Here is a 7050-nt window from a genome sequence, read left to right as displayed (position 1 = left end):
GGCATCCGACGGATGACCTGTCGGGAACGATGCATTAACGGGGTGCATCGTTACAAATGTCATTATGACGACGTCATAATGACGTCATAACATCAGTTGGTCAATTTTTGAATTGACATCATTCGTACCAACATGACCAGAATTTGACGTCAAAATGACGTGGTTTGTTACCTGGGTTTGCACTTTGCAGTGTTCGCATTGCTTGAAATCCTCAAATTTTTTAACTTAAAATGAGATAGATATATGTTTGGGCGTTGAAAAGAGTGAAAGCGAAGTTGGTGAGTGGAAAAATGCAAGCAATGCGAGCAGATCTAAAACTACCATGACTGTGTTCCAAATTTACTGCCAACACTGAAAATGCAACAGTTTACGTTACGTGCACTATAGATTTTCAGTACAGGCATTCAATTTTGGAACATAATATTTGGCCCGTATATCGCTATAAGCCTAGCATAGAGTTGCTGGATTAATAAGGACTACGGTCCACTTGATGCTTTTAAACGCTACGCTTTGAACGCTACGCTCCGGTTGGTCCATTAGTGTTATAAATGCTACAGTTGCAAACCCAAATGGACCAGGGTTGTAGCATTTGTAGCACCACATGGATTTCCGTTAATTTCATTGCATGTTGAAACGAAATTGTTGAAAACAAAACTATTTTAAATAAGCAATGTTGTTGCAATGTATTTTTACGAACGTTTTAACTTGTCAAAAAACCTTACGAATTTATATACATATAACTAATACAAATTTCAAGACGTTTCTTAATCTCCTTTGCATATGTATTCAAAAACATAAAACGAATGATACTTAAAGATTATTCACTTTTTGAAGCTAGCAAATTCTTCATCATTCAAATTAAATATATAAACACTATTTGTTTCCGTGTCAGTAACTTCTAATTGTGGCATTTTAATGTACATTGTACAACTTATCTTCACTTTTGATTCACATTTCCCGCCAAATGCTTACAATGCTCTGGTTAATCCACCTCACGAGGGCTGCGGTCCACTTGACGCTACAAACGCTTCGAAGCATTCTTTGATTAGTCAATTCATAAAATTCTTTGTTCTGATTGGTCGCTCAAACGCTTCGAAGAGTTTGTAGTGTCAAGTAGACCGCAGCCTTATAGACCGGACTATGGATTCCGGCCATTGTGTCTAGCAGTAGGTGTTCGATCTTCTAAGAAATGGCGTTGCAATATGTTAGATAAGGACAGATGAATGCGTTTGAGCGAGACACAACGATATATAATAAGTATAAAAAATGAATGAAAGATGTCGCTATTATCGAATTTGGAATTAAAAAAAGTCTGTACTATCGACTTCGATCAAGTTCGGCCGTCGATCCAGCATCTCTTAAGTATGTTGATAGCATTTAGTACAACATTCACAATAAATATTTCATAATATTTATAATAAATGTTTATGATCTGTGTAATCTAAAAAGACCATAAAAATATTTAAATATAAAATATTTAAAATAAAACTTAGAAATATTTATAATATTTAGAAATATTTTGTAAATATTTTATAAATATTGTGTGCTGTCTGAAATATTATTAAAATATAGACTAAATATTTTATGTAATATTTATAATAAATTAAATAAATATTTCTAATAAGTATTTTTTATTTGGATAATAATGTCTCATTAGGTATTTTTATAACATTTACTATAACATTTACAATAAATGTTTCATAATATTTATAATAAATTAAATTATTAATATGGCTCAATCAGAATAAATCAAAAAATAAAAGAAGGGCTACAAGCCAGTTACAATATAAAGAATATTTAATACTCATACAAATGTTTTGACGCGATGGTATTCCTATGGCGTCACCTTTATCTCCAATTGCTGCTGATATGCAGGATTTGGAAAGAATAGCAATTGAAAAATTACCATTTAAGCTCTTATTTTATTTTCGATATGTGGATGACATTATTTTAGTTGCTCCATCAGAGTATTAAAGACATTTAAAAAATTTTTAATTCATTACATGGTAGATTGCAATTCACTATGGAGGTTGGTATAGATGGAAAATTAAGTTTCTTAGACACTATGTTGATTGTGGAAGAGCAGAGGTTAGTTTTTGATGTGTATCGTAAGGCGACTTTTTCTAGCAGATTTCTTAATTTTAATTCACACCATCCGCTTTGACACAAGAGAGGTGTAATATACGGGTTTGTTGACAAAATTATACGTTTGTGTCATCCTCGTTTCCAGCAAAATAATTTGATTAATGCAATAAATATTTTTTTAAGTAATGGTTATCCATTGAAATTTGTTTTTTCTTTTATACAAAAAAGATAGTAAAGTTCCACATTGATTTTAACAGTGGAATTGTTGACAAAAAAAATCAAGGAGAGATTTTTTACAATACCTTATGTGAATTCGGTATCTGAAAAATTTACTCCAATTGCTAACAGGTTCCATTGTAAGTTGACTTTCTCTATACCAAATTCACTAAAGAATTTTATTAGAAAGGGCAAAGACCAGTTGGATCCTTTATGCAATCAAAACGTTGTCTATAAGATCTCTTGTGATGATTGCGATGTTAGTTACGTAGGTCAGACAAAAAGACAATTAAAGACAAGATTACACGAACCTGTCTCCGATATTAATAAGAAGTCAAAATCTCCAACGGTGATTACCAATCACTGCATTGACTAGAATCATAATTTTGACTGGGATAACATTGAAATTTTAGACATAGAAGCTTCTTATAATAAGAGACTAATATCGAAGATGGTTCACATTAAAAAAGACAAAAACATGGGATAAACAAACAAAATGATACACATTCTCTGCCAGAATCATATCTTAATATTATTCAATCTCTTTCCCCTTCTTAATATTGTCCTCTGTCCCCTTCCAATTATCGTCTTTTCTTTGTTTCCTTGTTTCCTTTTTATCATAACGTCGCCTGACATCGTCAAGGATACATCTTCTTCTTGGTTATGGCCAGGCAATTATCCGATTGAACTGGCCCACTGAGGTCTGCGTATTTAGGAATTTCTTGATTGTATGAATCCTGCTAGCTTTGATTATAAAATGGTTGCCAACCCATCCAACCGGACGCCTGCTGCCACCCGGCGGTGATCGCACGCCATGAGAAGGAGGGAAGGAAGGCAATAAAGACTAAAAGAAAAGGTCGTTGGCCTTCATAAAGGCTAGAAGCAGACGACAGAGCTTGGGAGTAGGGGAAGAGAGGGCAGGGGATAGATCCTGGGGAGAATTAGGAAATTTAGATGCTACATAGTCAGGTAGTGATTTGACGTTGGAGTAATGTTTTTCGCAATGAAATATGATGTGATTAATTGTTTGGGAAGAGTCCCCGCAGGGATAGGCGGGGGAGTTAACAATGTTGACCCTGTGAAGGCTCTCATTGAGATTAATATGGTCGGATCTAAGGCGATTAATACTATTTCCTCTCTATTAAAGGAAGTTTTGTAGAACCAAGGTTTTCTAGATGTTGTGTGGTATTGGTTAAAATACTTTTTACCTTTGGTGGAGGATACGGTTTTCATGTATTCTTCGAATTGTGCATAAGCTTGCCGTTTGGACTCGATTAATAGGTCCTCGTATGGGACGCGAAATTCGGGAGAGTAGCCGTCCGTAGTCGCCTGCTTGGCAATCAAGTCAGCAGATTTGTTTCCAGGTATACCGGAGTGGGGCTGGAACCCAGAAAAAGGTAATCTCTTTGCCGTTGCAGACTACATCGTGGTAAGCTTGCTTGACATAGTAAACGATGTGATTGCGATGAGTTCTACCCATGTCTTGTACCGCGTCTAATGCGCTCTTGGAGTCCGAGAAGATGACGTTACGTTGCATTCCAAGATCGCCGGCAACAAGTACTGCTTGATATAAGGCCCACAGTTCAGCAGAGAAGATTGATGTCTCCGGAGGTAGTTTATGGGCGATGGAGCCGTCCATTCCTGAGTAGACACCGGCGCCGACGGCTCCCTCCGAGCCCTTTGATCCGTCAGTGTAGAAAGAGATAGCATTCTGTGTATATGAGGATGATTTGCATAGAAAATCTGCAATTATGAGGTTGCTGTTTTCCTTTGATTCGCAGCCGAGCATATCCTTAACGTACGTTATTTCTTGATTGTATACCTCGAAAGAGTGCCAGAAGGCGAGAGGGTAAGTGGAGCGATGAATGATTCTCTTTTCGTGGCGAGTGTTGACGTATTGTTTGAAAAGTCTGGAGTCTTGAATGGCCTCAATTTTTTTATTTCTTCTGGTGGCAGTGATTTCTAATTCCTCTAACGCTTCGTATGCCAAACTGAATTTGTTGGCTATAGATTTGTAGATAAATTTAGAGGCGACGAGGTTAAATCTAATGTTCATCTTAAATTCTTTAGCCTCGCTGAGCACGACATTAATAGGAGTCGAAATGCGATAACCCATCGCCCTTCTAATTAACTTATATTGAAGACGCTGAAGTTTGATGAAATCTGTGGCGGAGGGGCTCCACGTAAAAAATTGGCAGCCGTATTCAATGGCGCTGCGAAATGTGGATCTGTAAATGGTTAAAAGTAGCCCAGGGTGAGATCCCCATTTGATTCCTGAAAGAGTAGAGATGACATTGCTGATTTTCCTGCCCTTGTTCAGCAGATAGCGTAAGTATTGTTTGCCACTGAGCCTGTAATCTAAGATGACGCCCAAAAAACGATGGGTGTGTACTCTGGGAATCTGTGTTTCATTGATGGACAAGGATGAGACGGTCTTGATAGGGTCGCCTTGTGAGAAAATAATCCAATTAGATTTTTGAGGGGAGACTTCTAAATTTCTGAATTTAAGATAATCATAGACCTTGTTAAGGGAAACCTGGATGGAAGAAATGGCATCCTCCAAATTTCGCTGAGAAGAGAGCAAGACTATGTCATCCGCGTATTGGAGTATACGTGTGTTGGTATGAAGGTGTTGGTCGAGTTCCCTTAAATATATGTTAAATAGGATAGGATTAAGGGTGGATCCTTGAGGGGTGCCTTTGAGCGAAGTGAAGGGACCGTTTAATTCTCCGTCGACTACAAAGTTTAGTTGTCTGTAACAAATTAGATTCTCTACAAATTTCCTGAGAGGGGCGGGAACACCAATCTCGTAGAGATCTGACACCAGAATATGCGGATCCACGTTGTCAAAATCCCCGGCAATATCTAAGAAGACGGCTACTGTAGGAGTGCGTCGGAGGAAACCAGATTTGACGGCCGTAGTTAGAACCGCTAAGTTATCTTCACAAGCTCTGAAGGGCCTAAAGCCTGATTGGGCTTGAGGGAGGATTGGCCGGGATTCAATAAACCACCTTAATCTATGATACAACATGCGTTCCATGAGTTTGCATAAGCATGGCAAAAAAGAAATAGGTCTGACCGAGGCGCTGTTAGCCTTGGGTATCAGTACTACTAGCGAGGTTTTCCAAGAGTCTGGAAATGTTCCTTTAGCAAGAAATTCGTTGTAAATATCTAGTAAACGCGTCAGAAATTCTGTGGGGAGGTTCGCAATCATGAAAAAATCGATTTGATCTAATCCCGGAGTCGTGCGTTTTTTAACTGATCTAAGAGCTTTTGTAAGGTCCCTTATTGGAAAGGGGCTGCCGAGCCAGTCACAGATGAGATAGTTTGAGCGATCTTCGTTCTTCATTGCTTCGATGGACTTGTTGCAATCGTAAAAACAGGATGGGAGGCATAGTTTGGCGATAGAATTTTGAGAAATCAGTTTATGATTCTGTTGGTACAAATTACTTTGTGTGGTATTCCTTTTGAAAGATTTAATGAGGGTCCAAATTTGAGTTATGGGTGTTTGGCTATTAAAGCTACCAACTAGATCATGCCAGCCTTTGCGTTTTTGCTCGTCTAATCGCTTAGAGCATGAAGTTTTTATTTTTTGGAATTCATTAAAATTGCTTCTGTTAGGATGGGCCGTGAATGTGCGTACGGCTCTTCTTCTCTCTTGGACTGCTTTGGTGCACTCCTCGTCCACTTCCACCAGGGTGGGGGAGCGAGGCGTTTGCTTCGTATGCAACTGTGCGGAAAGGCATCGCCTTCCGGGACCAAACTTCTGGTTACATCTAAAATGGATTGCACAAAAGTGTTGTATCGACAGATCGAATTAGAGTCGTTTACATGAGAAATTGGCGTCGTCGAAGCTGAGAAGCGATGGTACATCTCATCTAATTGTTCCTTTTTCAGGGAGAATTTGTAACAAAATTTAAGTTTATGAAATACCTGTATGCCTATGTTAGTAATCACTGGAAAATGATCGCTACCGTGCGTATCCGAATCAATGTAAGAGTCACAATTGGCGGCTAACAGTGGAAAGACAAGTGCCAGATCAATTACCGAACTTGTAATGGTGGAAGAGTGGAAGTATGTGGAAGTTTTCCCATTGAGAATGACAAGATCAAATTCCTCGATGGCAATCATGAGCTTCCTGCCGGACGAAGATGTTTTTTTGCTCCTCCAGGCTGTGTGATGGGCGTTCAGATCTCCTAAAACGAGATATTGTTTATAGTTGTTTAGCTTGCGAAAAAGAGCTTGGAAGAAGAAAGGGGGGGTGTTTTTGTTCGGGTGTCTATATATATTGACTATTACTGTAGGCTCATTTAGAGTAATTACTTTAATAATGATGTATTCTATCGAAGGATGCTCTATTTCATTAAATTCTAGCATTTCGTAAGATAAATTCTCGCGAATCAAGGTGCATATACCTCTAATGCCAGGTTGTGTGATATCTTTTCTAAGGATTTTAAAACCTTTGACTTTAAAGTTATTAGCTTCCCTAAGAAGGGTTTCCTGTAAGCATATGACATCGTATTCGTTTGCGATGGATAAAAGCGAAAGGAGATTGTGGCGGATGCCGCAGCAGTTCCATTGAAAGATTTTAATGCCATGCTTTGAACGATGACGGGGGTTGTGCTCGTGCCCGGTGGGAGCCCCCCCGTCCCCAGCGCCGCCCCGCAGCCGGAGGCGCCCCGAAGGATCGGTCGGGACCACCCCCGCACTGGCGACGACGCGGGCCGGAGAGAACCCCCCCAGACCCTT

This window comes from Mycetomoellerius zeteki, unplaced genomic scaffold, assembly GCF_001594055.1.
Source record: "Mycetomoellerius zeteki isolate Tzet28-1 unplaced genomic scaffold, Tzet1.0 scaffold343, whole genome shotgun sequence".
In the NCBI taxonomy this organism is placed as follows: domain Eukaryota; kingdom Metazoa; phylum Arthropoda; class Insecta; order Hymenoptera; family Formicidae; genus Mycetomoellerius; species Mycetomoellerius zeteki.
Note: the sequence above shows the minus strand (reverse complement) of the source record.